The following is a 15,677-nucleotide window of genomic DNA, read 5'->3' as shown; positions in this document are numbered from 1 at the left end:
ATTATAAGTTGGTGGATGTGGGTACAGTTCATGGAGTCTGAGCCTTCAGTCTGGGAGTTCTATGGGGTGGGGTGGGGAAGGTTTCCTTTATATCTCTTCTTGGTGAAGCTTGTAGCTCATAGTAAGAGAAAAAACAAGATGCGCAGAGGCTGATTTCCATCGGGAGAGACTGTCTTGGAAGGCAGAGGATATCTGAGATTTTTAGGCTCCTGAGTTTTTCACTTGAAGAGCTCACCGTTCTTCTGGGAGCAGCCTCAGTGAGCAGGTGGGCATCTCAACAGGAGCCATACATTCCTGTGGGCTTCTGGCTACCATGGCAGCTTCTAGCAGCTGCCCTGAGGTCAGTGCTTATGAAGTCATAGGCTTTGTGCTACCTTCTCTGTCTTCACCACTCTGGTTCATCAGAGCTCAGTCAACCCTTAGAAGGGCTGACTCTCTTGCCTCTGAAGACAGCCCCTTCCATTCTGAGAGCTGGTACTAGCCTGGCCAGCACTGTCCTGGATACAACCATGCAGTTCCATGTCACTTACTCTTCGGTTCCTTTTCTCTCACCAGCTCTGCCCTTAGCATGTTTCAGTTCATGCTGGAACCACTTGCAGGGTTCAATACACAACCTAACCTGTCTGAGGTCCAGCTCCACTTTCTCTGCCTGTGTCAACCCAGATGGGCACCCCACAACATCCCATAGCTTCCAAAAGAAAAAGAAAATTGAGGTCTAGGAAAGGCCACAGGTCAAAATAATGCCCATTAAATAGTTTGCCTACTTGGTTCCTTTCTTGAAGGTCCTCCTAATAAAATCAGGGTGATCATAAAGAAAAGACCTGACTCCAGCTTCCTTTTCGTTTTAGCTCTACCTTCCCTTATGCTCACCAAGTCAGAAATCCCATTCTCCTTTGGCTCTGTCCAGCTTTCTGCTTCCATGTTTGTTTGAGTATCACCCTCTTTGTTGGGAATGACCTTCCTATTGCTCCCATGAAAACATCAGCTCCAGCATTAAACTCTGCTGGTTTCCTTCTGTCAGAAACCACTTCAGAATCCGAGTGACTTCTTTCTGCTCAGAATCCAAGAGCCATCCACAAATCACCACTAAAAGCCTCTTTGTTCTAACAAAGGGAACATTTTGCCAACCTGGTTTGAGTTACTGTGTGAACTTGCAAATACTTAAAATGTTTAAAATACTCCTGGATGCAGAATTAACTTGATTTAACATGTCCTTGTCCTCAGTTTGTTTGAATTGGTAAATTTATTACATGGAAAAAATCAATATCAAGGACTATAATTCCCCTCCCCAATAAACTCAAACCTGAATCTTAAAAAAATTGCAAATGTTTACCTTATTCTATTTTAACGTCTCTAGGACTTACAGAGGCAATCACATTCTTGAGCCTTTAATGTTTCTGTCATATTTATCAGTAATTTAAACCTAAACCCATTAACAAAGTAGAACTTGTTGTTTAGATTGGAAATGAGAGTGCCTCTGTTCTGTGAAACGCCAAGGAAACTCCCCATCCCCAAAGGTGGTGTCTTGAACTTTTACAACCAGGTCCAAGAAAAGTTGCTTTCCTTTGTACATAAATAGGAAAGCTGTCCTGCTGTACATGTGACTCACAGACTGGCCTTGGCGTTGCACTCTGGTCTCGGCATTGACCAGAATGTCATTGAGAAAATGACATTCTTTTCCATATAGGAGTCAAAGTATTTGGAGGATTTGTGACAACACTACTAGAAGCCAGAATGGGAAGCCGAGTCAGCAGTATCAGTAAATAGAATCGAGTTGTCGATTCAGGGCAAACTGACCCTGTGAAGATTTCAGGGGCAGCAAAGCCATCAGACCCGAAGCCTCACACTGAGATAGGTTACTGCTGTGCCGTCTTGCTGAGTCTGGAGATGGACGAGTGTTGGGGGTGTGTGTGTGTGGGAAAGGATGCAGTGGGGATGGGGGTATCTGTGGCTATGAAGATTTCGAGAAAAAAAATCCCACATTGTCATCTGAAAGAAGATAAATGAAAATTGTTGGAGCAATAGGCCTCCAGGGACTAATTACTTGTCTGCTATAATTCAGGGACTGCTCCAGTGACTTCCATTGACTCAACATGTCAAGTGTCAGTTCTGTGTTATGAAATAAAATACATGTTCTTTTAATGTAAACAGTGCAGAAATGTTCTCGAATGTCCCAAGTCATTAGTCACATTGGACACATTCAGTGCCCTATGACTTGTCCCCATGGCTCTGTGTCTGGAGGTCACTTGGTGTGTAAAAAGAAAGCATAGAGGAATTAAGTGGTGCAACCATGTAATTAAACCCCACGTAGGCGCTTTGGTCACCTGGAGGCTGAGGAACATTCAAACAGCTGCTCGGGGAATCTCAAGCTTTAATAGCATGTGGGGTTGCACATTCAGAATCCCAGAGTGATCTCAAACAAAAGTCCCCCAAATATCCCTATCTGCATTCTGCTTTGTTTTTGGGTTGTTGTTGTTGTTGTTTTTTTTTTTTTTTTGTATCTTGTTGCAGGAGATCAGAGGGAGGGGGCTGGCCAGTTGGTTCCCTGGTAGGGTTTGACTCAGCAATGTGGGGTGGGGGTGGGAGGATGGGTTAAAATGCATAGGCTTCCCATCACACCCTCAGCTTCCTAGCCCTGAAGTATGCTGTGTGAGCTGCCTCAGCTTCTCAGGTGCCTTGTGCAGATCAAATACAAAATTTACTTAAAGCAGCCAAGAAGTTGCATATAGAGAGCAAGCAGTAAATGCCAACATTGTTTAAATAGTCTTTTAGGGACAAATACATGCTGACATTTACTCTGTGCTAGGCTCTGCACCAGGGTGAAGAGGAGTGAGCCTATGCATTGAGGAGCACAGTCCCCTGTTCTGGCTGTTTCTTTTCTGTCTCCTGGTTCAAGATCTGACAAATAACAGAAACCCAATGCCTGTTGATTAAAATGAAGACAGGGTCTCTATCTTCACCCTTTATTCTTTTCATAGCTTGGAGACAAAATCTTTTTAATCAAGGGTCAACCAGGGAAGGAGATTTGTAACAGAGGGACCTGGCTGCCCAGGTGACAAGATGGCTGTGAGGCAGAGCATGGACACATCGGAGGGACCTATGAATGCCCTGATTTAGAGGAACCAAAGGGGCAGGTGTTGCTAGTGGGGTCCAAGCTCAAGGGGCATCTTAGGGAAACTGTGAGCTTGGCTAGCCTGGAAGGAGCTGGAGACCTAAGGAAGAATGCCAGGGACACCACCTAGGTTTGAGGAAATAATGAAGGAGAAATACCCGGGCCTCTCTCTTCCTTGTACTCTCTCTACCAGTATCTCTCTGAGGGTGAGTCCTGCCACACACAGGCTGGCACAAAAGTTCAGGCCACACAGCCTAGCAGGGTCAATGCCCCCTGAAGCTCCATCCCCATAAAGCAGAGAAGGAAAAGGTTTGGAATGGCTCTGAGGGTAGACAGGACCAGGGTCAGCTTATCTTGCATTTGCACTGGACAGCCTAGGAATTAATTTTCTTAATGAACTTAGAAATCCCCACCAAATCTCTATGAATGTTGCATTCTCACCTTGTTTACTAAAGTGTGAGGAAGCTAAGGCTCAGAGGCTTCTAGTATATGACGCTAGGCCACCCAGTTTGTGCATGGCTAGCGGGACTCAAAGTTCGCTCTCCTAACCCACATCGAGCAACTCTCCTTCCTCCATGCCACCCTGAGAAGTTACTCTTCTTCTCTTAAGCTCTAAGAAGATCCTTTCACTCATGAAAGTTTTGCATTTTATAGTGCTGTTCAAGTTCTCTGTTTCCTTGTTGATCTGACTAGTTGTTGTACCCATTACTGAAAGCGGGATGTGACAGAGTGCAACTCGTATGCTTGAATTGTCTGTTTCTCCCTCCATTCCTATCAGCTTTGCTCCATGCAATTTCGGGCTCTGTTGTTAGCTGCATACATGCTGATCACTGATATGTCGTTCTGATAGATTAATCTTTTTGTAATGATAAAATGTCTCTCCTTTTTTTTAAAGTAACATTTTGTGTCTTAAAATCCATTTTGTCTGATATCAATATAGTCACTCCAGCTTTCCCATAGTTGCTATTTGTACAGTATGTATTTTCTATCTTTTTACCTTCTGCCCATTCTTATCTTTGAATCTAAAGTGTGTCTCTTCTAGACAGCATATAACTGTTTTATTTTTATCCAATCTGACAACCTGCCTTTTGACTGGTTTATTTAATCCGGTCATATTTAATATTATTGCTATCTTTGGGTTTATATCTGCCACTTCACTTTTTGATTTCTATATGCCTGTCTTTTTTTTTTGCGCCAGCATTAGCATTTTAAAAGGGCATGTTACAAAACTATAGATTGGGGTTTTAGGTGCAAAATTTAATAACAAAATATTATTTTGCTCTCCTTCCTTTGTGCAAGAATCTCCCTCAAGTTCTTCCTTATGAGGGACACAAAAACCTCTCTTTCACCTTGCAGGTCCTGGTGAGCTGCTCTGGGGAGAGGTTTGGGGGGCTCTGGGTGAGTCACATGCCTCTGGTAGAGTGGATGAGATGTGATTAGGGAAAACCCCCACTGGCATCGCAGTCACCACTCTCTCTGCCCTGTATCCCTTTCGAGACAACTCTTCAAGTTTTCTCTCACTTGAGGTATGTTAAGAGGTTGGCACCTGAATGGCAAAAGAATTCTCCTGGACCTGACCATCATTATGCACAAGGACCAGGAGGGAAGCTCTCTGTGGATCATGATCAGGCTAAAAGCACCTTCTCCTACAGCTACCAGCACCGAGGCACCGTTCCTTGAAAACTGTAGGTTTATTGCAAATGATAACACGCAAGCCAGTTTGGCAAAGTGGAAAACATCTTTATGATATCATCAAGTAAATAAACAAAGTACAGAATTATACCCCTTGCTGAGAGCCCCACGTACAACAGAAAATACATGTGGACAGTCCTTTGGGGGCGGGGCAGGACACGAAGCTCTGAAAACATTTCTTCTTGTCATAGTTGAATGGCAATGTGTCCACTGGTTTACTCTTGTTACATGTCCTTTATTGTTATAACATTCTTTGGTTTTGGGCTTAAAAAGCAATAAAAACATGAAAAATTAACGAAGGCTGATAAAAAGGAGCAAGGGAGGGAAAGAGGTAGAAAGGGAGAAAAGACAAAGGAAGGGAGGTCGATCTTACTTGGGCTGCAGGCAGAAGATAATCCCTTCAAGTTTTAAGGCAGCTACAGTTGATGAGTAATGAAAGGAGATCTGAGCGCCATTTGTGTTTTAATATTTACTTAGTGTAGTAAAAAATTGGGGAAAAATAAAGTAAGGTATCAGGGGGAGTTCAAGACCTGAAATGGACCATCTGAAACATGATCTTAAAAAAAGATACTGTGATTCCAGTCCAAAGGCTTTAATTTCACACCAGGGAGTAGGAAACTTCATGGCCTGTAAAACATTTTTTACGTCTGGTTATTTGCCCCGGGGGAGGAAGCAGAAGGCCCATCTCTGCATCCCCGGCCTCCCTGAGCTGCTTCTGCCCGCTCCCGGCTCCTGTCCCGTCCTGCTGCTCTGACTCACCCTGAGACTAGTCTACTAGGCCAGCTGCATCCGAGCCCCCACATCCAGGACCCCATTTCGCCTCAGATGTCACCTCCATGGAACCTTCCTGACCCCTGTATCCTATTTTTTAAAAGGCCCGTGAATGCCCTACAGTTGTGTCCCAGAGCTCCACGACTTAGTCTCCCTAGAAGAAACCGTGGCTCCCTAGGCTGCATCATGCATTCCCGTTGGGTGGATTTCTATCGTGTCACCTTAACTAAGCTGGGACAGCGTTTGTTAGAATTCTCTGCCTGGAAGTGCTTGGAGTGATCAGGGGCCACACTTGGCATGAACCGTGGGAGGCTTCAATGAAGGAGCAGCCTGTCTGCTTAGAGGTCAGTGCGCTGCCCTCTCCTGCCCACTGCTTGCCCTCCCCCGCCCAGTCTGAGTGGGGCAGCCGCCAGTCCCCCCTCCTTGTCCTCCCGCATCTCCTGCACCTCCGCTCCGACTACAGATCAGAAGAGCTCCAGCTGATCCTTCTCGATCTTGTGCCACCCACAGGAGGTCCCAGTTGCCTTTGCTTCCCACACGTCGTGTCCCTCATCCTTCTCCAGCTGCTGGTCCTGCACGCTCCAGGCTCCAGCATCAGAGGCGGGAGTGGCACCCTGCATCTGGCCAAATCCCTGCAGTAAACATTCTCCATAGATCCTGGCGCTTCTGGCCAGCAGTGGAACCCTGACTGAGGCCCACCTGCAGGCTCCCCTTTCTCCCTTTTGGGCCGGGCCAGCGACTAGGTTGGATTCTTCTTTTCAAGTTCAGGTACTCCCAGAACAAAGGCTAGACTGGAGGCTTCATTATTTTCAAGCTGATATCTCATTGCAGGGCCCCTGATGCGGCAAGTCAGGGCCGAACAAGGCCTGGCTGGTATCCCAGAGCTGGAAGAGACTAGGTTTTTCCGGGGTTCCCTTTGCCAGGTGACTACTTCTCAGAGTAGGTGCTCAGGGATAGGACCCACTCTGATGGCTGTAATTTCTCTGGTTCCTTCATCTGATCAGGTGGCCTGGAGATGGGGTGCACCCTCAGGGAGAGACAGGGTGTGCCCCCAGGAGAGGGCTCTCAGGCAGCTGTGGCTCTCTAGACGTGTGCTGCTTCCTTGCTAGGAAGCCCTCGAAAGGAATGCAGCCTCTTTGCTCCCTGTTGGCACAGGTGTCTTGGCCTCTCTGCTCTTTCTATGCCCTAGGTTCTTCCAGCTGGAGGACACACTGTGGCTGCTGACTTTATCTGTGGGCCTTGATTATTAGGATCCACTCGTGCTCTGGGCCCTACTGACATACACCCTGTCACCTAACACTGGGGCAATGCAGCAACCATGCTTCTGCCTCTGAACATTTTCCCACCTCAATGAGTTTCTCTGTGTAGGGCCAGAATAATCTGCGGGGTGTCCAGTGAAAGACGGAGGCCGAACTATCCCTCCCATTGGTCTCTTCTGTTAGAAATTTTCAGTTGGTTAAATGGTGGCACCATCTCGTCTTTCCCACAACAGAGTCCTATCCATGAGAAATAACCAGGTCAGTGGAATGTCCCTTGGGTTGTCTTATAGAACTGACCTTCAGGCTTACTTCTCTTTTCTTCTTCCATAAAGTTCTCTGATCTCACGGTGCCATGGTCACAATCATAGACCCATTGGCACGTTAGCTCTCCAAATCACTGGAGACATTCCACTTCCCCCCAGCAGCTTCCTGTCAGTTTCAAAAGGACACTGGATGTCAGAGAAAGGGCATGGGCATATATGGGGACATCCACTGACTAGTGACACACTCCTGGGTTCAGGAGCTCCCAGGGCTGAATTGTGGACTCGTAGAACTCATATGCTGAAGTCTGATTCCCCAGTACCTCAGAATGTGGCTGTATCTGGGGACAGGGTTTTTAGAGTGGTGACTAAGGTAAAAGGAAGACATTAGTGTAGGCCCTAAGTCACTATGACTGGTGTCTTTATACAAAAAGGAGACAGGGCACAGACACACATACACAGAAGACTCTGAGGACAAAGGAGGAGATGGCCATCACCGAGCCAAGGAGAGGAAACCTTAGAAGAAATCAACCCTGACGACTCTTGTTACCAGACGTCGAGCCTCCAGAACTGCGAGACAGTAAATTCTGTTGTTTAAGCTCCCCAATTTGAGGAATTTTGTTTCAGCAGCGTTAACCAACCACCACAGGTCCCGATGTTTTGAACCTGCCAGTCTTTGGATTTGGAGGCCCCACCATGGTGCCTGGCCTACGCTGGCTGCCTTGGTTTAAGGGGTACAGGTCAGGGGGTATTTTGACGTGGAGGAGTGGGGACACGATTGAGAAGTGCAGGAGCCTGAGACCCAGGCCTGCAGGTTCCTGCTCCGGGGGGCCCATTTCCTGTCCCTCAGTGTCCCTGCATTCTGCTCCTGTGGCCTCTCCTCTGTGGCCTTCTCTTCCCTGGCCTCCACTTTGACTGAAGAATTCCAAGGGCACAGACACAGAGAGGGCCAAGTCACAGATCTGAGGGCAGCCATGCCTTGAATGTGGATATCATGGGCTTGGGATCTCCCTTTGTCTTCCTTGTCTTAACTCCTAGAGATGGTGAATTTTATTTGCCAGCCTTAAATATTCTGGCTCCGTGATGTGAGAAAACCCCGTGTGTTGGTCTGCTTTCAGTTTCGTCACATATATGGAACAGCAGGACTGTCTGCATGGGAACCAAAAGTGTCTCTATTCACCACTGCTGCCTGTCTGTTATAGGGTTATTGTAGCAACAGTCATACCTTCGCTTTTGGTGGCTTACAGTTTCCTGACCACTTTTACATTTTTGTTTTACTGCATTGTGTTATTGTCCCTGTTTCATACATATAAATTTAATATGGAAGACCATATTCTCCCAATGATCATGCAGCTATGCTGATTCCTAGTGCAGGACAAATGTCCCCTCAGGCCATCTATTGTCTGTGTCACAGCATATACTCAGTTGCCCCCTTATCTATGTGGCTGGCCCAGCCCAAGTGACCCTGGGTAACTCAGCCCAGGGCACTACTCGTATGTGAACTAGGGAGAAGATGGCTCCCCCAAATCTGTGAGATCAAGACAGTCCCTTTTCAGGGAAGTCTGTTTCTGATCTCCCCAGCTTTCCCAGATCCCAGGGTCTGGGTCTGTGAGGAGCCCCCTATCCTCCACCACCTGCAGACCTCAGGCAGCCTGTACGCATCAAGAATATCAGCAGCTATCTTTCCCAACCTGGCTCAGAAATTGCCACTGTTTTTCCAAGTCCAAGTCACACTAACTGGATAGTAGAGAGAAGTAGTCATTTTTTTTTTTTTTGAGAAAAATCACTGGCCTTCTATTCTGAGGTTTTGTGATAATGTGTCGAATTCCAGCATCACTCAGAATCTACTTATGTTCTGATAGCTTCAGGACTCCTAGGCTCCTGAACAGCCCTTAGTGGCCAATACTCACCTGTCTTAAGACTTTGGGTGTCATGGAGCATATGAATTTTAGCTTATCTCAGGCCCCTTCTGCATTGGTTTAATGTAGAATTAGGCTCTACCTTCCTTCCCCTTTCTGTCTTCTGCATGAGAATTTTCCATTTGTGCTGGCCTGGACTCCAGTCAGTGCTGGGCCTGATGTTTCAAGCCCTGTTCCTGGAGTTCCACATCTGCAGTCAGCAGAATTCCCAAATTTCCACTCCTGGTATCTACACCCTGAGTAATCTCCTCCTCTTAAGCAATACTGAAAATGACATGTTTAACTGCTCTGATCAGCTTTCAAAGGTGCAAGTCAATTTACAGATGAAATTAAGGTCCCTTATCGGTTGACCTTGATAATCAAAAGAGAGATCACCCAAGCCCTTAAAAGGGACTGGGCCCTGTCTGAAGAGAGATTCCAAACATGAGAAAGATCCTAGCACTGGCCTTGGGGAAGTAAGCCTCCGTGTTGTAAGAGGGCTTAGTTAGCGGGCAGGAGCTGAGGGGAACCTCTAGCCAACAACCTCCAGCTGACAAGGAATCTGGGCTCAGGGTCCTACAATAGCAAAGAGCTGAATTTGGCCAATAACCGTATCAGCTTAGAAGTGGATCCTGAGATCTGGCCGGGAATGCATTTTGGCCAACACTTTGGATGCCAACCTTGTGAGGGACACTGTCCAGACATCTGACCTATAGAACTGTGAGATAATAAACACAAGTTGTTTTAAGCTGCGAAGTTAGTGGTGGTTTAGTATACAGCAGTAGAAAACTAGTGTAGTGCCCTACTTTTATCTCTACCCAGGAGAGGGGGTTGGTTTTTATCATAGCTATTGAAGCTCCCTTCTTCTCTCTGCCACTGTGTGACTTATTGATTGGCTTGCAACCTGAAATCCCATTCTTCAGACACAACTTGAGCCCATGGAATACATGGTAAATCCTGGGTTCTGGGCTAGAGTTCATCCTCCCCAGGGTCAGCCCCCATGGCTCCATGCACCTAAGTGAGTAGAAAGGAAGGTTTGGATCCCATAGTTCTTCTCCAGTGGGCTCCATTCCACATAGCTATGCCCCTAGTTCCCATCAGATCCTTTCCAGGAACTTACAGGAACAAAAAAAACCCAGCCACTTGATATCAGGGACTCTCTCCCAAGGTTTTCCTAAAGAAGGTTAAAAAAAAAAAAAAAAGTTGCTATTTCTTCAAACCCAGACCACAGTAACTTGAAACTAGAGAGGAGTGAACATTTTTTTTGGAATTATAGTGGCTTCTCCCATTTGCAGGGTTGAGAAATTATTGACCATCATTTCTTGGGAGACTTGGTGATTTATTTGAGAAATTCTTAGGAGGGATTGCAATGAGAGAAATCTCAACAAAGTCTCAAAGCTGCTGACCAGCCTATTTAAAAATATGCTATATATTCAGCAAGCACTTAGGGTAAACCACAGGAAAAATACAGGAGAGAATTAATTCCCTGTCAAATACAGTTGGAAATGTAAAACACAAAATGTATTAGTGAAGTTAGAAAATGGAGAAAGACCCCTGCTTGATTTCTGTTTATCAATTAGTAATATTAGTTTTTTTTTAAATTTTATAAGATTTATAAGAAGTTGCAAAAAATGGTATACAGAGTCCTATGTCCCTTCACCTAACTTCCCCCAATGGTGACATTTTATATAACTAGAGCATAATATTAAATACATAACTTACATGATACATGTTATAGGTTGAATTGTGTCTGCCCGCCCCCCTGCCCCCACCCCACAATGTATGTTGGAGTCCTAACTTCCCAGTACCTTAGAATGAAACTTCTTTGGAAATATGGTTGGCTGATGTAATTAGTGAAGACGAAATCATACTTGAGTAGGATGAGCTCCGAATCTACTATGACTGGTGTCCTTATGAAAAGATGGTAATAATACAAAGACAAAGACATGCCAGGGCTGTTTTATGTGATGATAGGCAGAGATTTGAGCTATGCCACTGCAAACCAAGGAATACCAAGGATTGCCAGTCAACCACCAAAAGCTAAGATTCTGCCTTCCGTTTCCATGAATTTGACTACTGTATGTACCTCATATAAGTGATATCATAGATTGTCTTTTTGTGACTGACTTATTTCATTTGGCATAATGTTTTAAGGTTCATCTATGTTTTAATATGTATCAGAATTTCCTTTCTTTTTAAAGCTGAATAATAGTCCATTGTATGCATATACTACATTTTGTTTTTCCATTCCTCTGTTGGTGGACACTTTGGTTGCTTCCACTTTTTGGCCGTTGTGAATAATGTTGCTATCAATATGAGTATACGTGTATCTCTCTGAGAACTTTCTTTCAGTTCTTTTGAGTACATGCCAAGAAATGGAGCTGCTTGATCATAGGTAATGCTGTATTTAATTTTTATGTTTGACTTTTTGTGTTAGTCTAGCATTTTTTTTATTTTTAAGAGGGAGAACTAGGGAGGAAATGGGACTACTCCACCCTGGCTGGAACTGGCAAGCTTAATCAATTTAAAAAATCTTTTTCTTCTAGTTAACAGATAAACCCACATTACAGCATAATTGGCAAGGATCTCTTAAAGTTTATGTCAAGATCATGAACACATATCTCCTTGGAATCCTTACCTCCTTCTGACTCTCAGGGAATTTTCCTAAAGAATAATTAGGTTTCAGGCCCTCTGGTCAACCATGGAATGTAAGTCCAGTGAGGCAAATTATTTCTACTTCTCCAATGTGATTTTTTCCTTTATTGGAACTGCTAGCGTGTAAGTAACACATAGGTATTAAAATAAAGGTCATCATAATCCTCTTCAATTTCTAAGAACTTTCTTTTTTTAAAACATACAGTGTTTTATTAGTTTTAGGTGTACAATATAGTGATTCAACGATTACGTACATAACCCGGTGCTCATAACAACAACTGTACTCCTTAATACCCATCACCTATTTAACCCAACCCCTCACTCCCTGCCCATCCTTTTTGGCAACCATCAGTTTGTTCTGTGTAATTAAGAGTCTGTTTCTGGATTTGTTTTTCTCTCTTTTTCTCTTTGCTCATTTGTTTTGTTTCTTAAATTCCACATATGAGTGAAATCATATGGTATTTGTCTTTCTCTGACTGACTTATTTTGTTTAGCATTATACTCTCTAGCTCCATCCATGTTATTGTAAATGGCAAGATTCCATTCTTTTTTATGGCTGCGTAATATTTCACTATATGTACATATACATATATATGCTACTATACACACACACACACACACACACCCCGCATCTTCTTTATTCATTCATCAGTCAATCTATGGACTCTTGGGGTGCTTCCATAATTTGGCTATTATAAATAATACTGCTATAAACATAGGGGTGCCCATATCCCTTTGAATTATTATTTTTGTATTCTTTGAGTAAATACCCAGTGCATGATTATGAGATCATAGGGTAGTTCTGTTTCTAACTTTTTTAGGGATCTCCAAACTATTTTCCACAGTGGCTGCACCAGTTTGCATTCCCACTGCAAGAAGGTTCTTTTTCTTCAAATGTTGTTGTTTCTTGTGTTGTTGATTTTAGCCATTCTGACAGGTGTGATATGGTATCTGATTGTTTTTTTGATTTACATTTCCCTGATGGTAAGTGATGATGAACATTTTTTCATGTCTCTATTTGCCATCTCTATGTCTTCTTTGGAGAAATATCTGTTCATGTCTTCTGCCTGCTTTTAATTGGATTATTTGGTTTTGGGGTGTTGCGTTATAAGTTCTTTATCAGATATGCCATTCTGTAGGTTGACTTTTAGTTTTGTTGATGGTTTCCTTTGCTGTGCAGAAGTTTTTTATTTTGATGTAGTCCCAATAGTTTATTTTTGCTTTTGTTTCCCTTGCTTCAGGAGACATACCTAGAAAAAGTTATTTCAGCTGATGTCAAAGAAGTTAATGCCTGTGTTCTCTTCTAGGATTTTTTGGTTTCTGGTCTCATGTTTAAGTTTTTAATCCATTTTGAATTTATTTTTGTTTATGGTGTAAGAAAGTGGTCCAGTTTCATTCTTCAGTTTAGCTTAACCAGCACTATTTCTTGAAAAGACTGTCTTTTCCTCATTGGATATTTTTCTTGCTTTGTCAAAGATTAATTGACCATATAATTGTGGGTTTATTTCATGGTTTTCTCTTCTGTTCTATTGTTTATGGGTCTATTTTTGTGTCAGTACCATACCAATCTGATCATTACAGCTTTGTAATATACCTTGAAGTCTGGAATTGTGATGCCTCCAGCTTTGCTTTTCTTTTTCAAGATTACTTTGGCTACTGGGAGTCTTTTGTGGCTCCATACAAATTTTAGGATTATTTGTTCTAGTGTACAAAAATGTTGGTTTCCAAGAAGCTTTCATTCCTGTTATCTCATTGATTCCCACAACATCACTGTGAAGGCAGCAATCAAAACCGAGATGATTTATCTCTGTTTTATAGACAAGGAAATGGACTTGGAAAAGTAGATTTGAGATGAGAATTCTAAAACTTGTGTTGTTTGAGTCACTGCACTTGTTTAACATAATATCCATACCATTTGATTGAATTAATGATAGTAGGACGGCTTCAGCTGAAATGATCAACCCCATCTTTATTGACAGAGTATATCTTGTTAATGGGCTGTACCTTGTTTCCTAGCCCGAGGACTGTGAGAGAAGGTAGGGAGGGGGTGGAGGGACACGTTGGTGGATTGAGAACATCTGGTTTGCATTTGGCATTGGAAGGGATAATAACTCTGTTACACAGGCCTGGAGTTTCTCTTTCTGATTAATCATCAGGGGCTGCAGTGGTATACTCTGGAGCAGGACATTAGTATTAATACAAACTGAGGCAACTTTCTTGTGAATTCTAGAAACTTGGGGTCATCTATAGTAGAGGATTGTGTGTGCAGATGGGTTGGTGGTTCAACAGCTCACATCAGGCTGGGGCTGACAAAGTAAAGGCAGCAGGAGGTTGGCTGAAGACATCACTGTACATGTTTGCTGATGGATACACTTAAGCCTCAGACATGTATGCTCTGCCTGAACCTGGAGTGTCTGGTGGGCTGCCTGGAAAGTTTTATGATCCCATAAACCCTCTAAGTGGAAGGTCAGATGAAGACTCAGGGCTCCACACCACAGAGCACGATAAGGCTTGGTTAGGATGTCGTGCTTGTCCAGCATGCTGCTGACAGGTAGCCTAAGGGGTCTCATGGTCCGACAGCCTCTCTCTGAAAAGTTTCCTTGCCTCCCTGGATGGCAAAGTCAAGTTCCCATAGAATGTGCCCCAGTTATCAAGCTGACATGATGTGTAGGTTTCATGCTAATGTTGGTGGTCTCACCTGTGTTATATGAACGACACTAAACCGATGCTTTGGGCAGACAAGTAAGAGGACAGGGTTTCTGTGAAGGGGTTTCTTACCCAGCCTGCTGTCTCTCTAGAAGTGATTTACGTACGTTTTTGAATATTGTTTCCAAGGCTGCATGTGTGGTAGGTTTGTCTGCAACACGAGCGGGGTGTATGACTCCCTATCCCCTAATTTTTCTAGGCAGTGGGATAATTTAGTTCTATCTTTAATGACCGTATTAAATGATCAGGTTTGGATTGATGTATTTGGATTCTTTCCACTTTCCTTGTAAATAGGAAAGCAAAAGGAATTGACATTTAGATTTCTATGACAACTTTTAAACTTATCAGCAATATCTCCGGAAATTTTGTGCTGTCTGTGAATGAAGAAAATGCACTTTCTATTTCTTCCATTTGTCATGTCTGTAGCCTCTAAAGTGCCTCAATTACACATTCTGCTGGAAGCACCTGCTGGGCACAGTCTTGCTCTGGGAACAGGGGTCTTGGCTGGCAGCACTGGAGCCTTTATGCACTGTCCAGGTTTGGTCCTGGGAATGACACACAACACTGTGTGGAAGGGCCAGCTTATTCCCTGGACGAGGTTCTGGCACTCCACCTGCCTCCCCCACTCCCTACCCCCCACTGACCCTCCAATCTCATCATGTCCCACTTTTCCTTTCTTTTTCTGCTCCCCAGACTACAATTTAGGAACATTCAACAGAGAGGATTCCCTGGGACCCTCACTCAAAGCCTTATTTTATTTCATTTTTTTGGACTTTTGTATACGTCTAGCAACTTTAGTAGACTAGAATAGAGGAAAGAGGCTACATATTCATGGAATTAAAAAAATATATATCTGAAGTGATTAAAATGTTTTTTAAAAAGCATCAGAATTGGTAACTGTGGTAGGCCGAATAATGGCCCCCAAAGGCATCCATGTCCTAATCCTTGAGAACTGTGGCTATGTTACTTTACATTGCAAGGGGGAATTAAGGCAGCAGATGGAATTACAGTAGCTATCCAGTTGGCCTTGAGATGGGAAGAGTATTCTGTATTACCTCCTTGGGCCGATGTAATAGCCAGGGTCCTTAAAAATGGGAGAGGGAGGGAGAAGGGTCATTGTCAGGCGGATGCCCTATGGAAAGGCCTGGCCTGGCCTGTGCTGGCTGTGAAGATGGAGGGAGGGGTTATGGGCCGAGCCTCCAAAAACTGGAAAAGGCAAGGAAATGGAACCCCCCCCACCCCTGCCGCCCCAGAAACTCCAGAAGGAACCAGCCCTGCCAAGAGCTTGATTTTGGTCTAGTAAGGCTGATTTCAGACTTCCAGT

This window comes from Mustela nigripes, chromosome 4 (assembly GCF_022355385.1).
Source record: "Mustela nigripes isolate SB6536 chromosome 4, MUSNIG.SB6536, whole genome shotgun sequence".
NCBI classification, from domain to species: Eukaryota; Metazoa; Chordata; class Mammalia; order Carnivora; family Mustelidae; genus Mustela; species Mustela nigripes.
The sequence above is the reverse complement of the archived record's forward strand: the minus strand, read 5'-3'. Positions refer to the sequence as shown.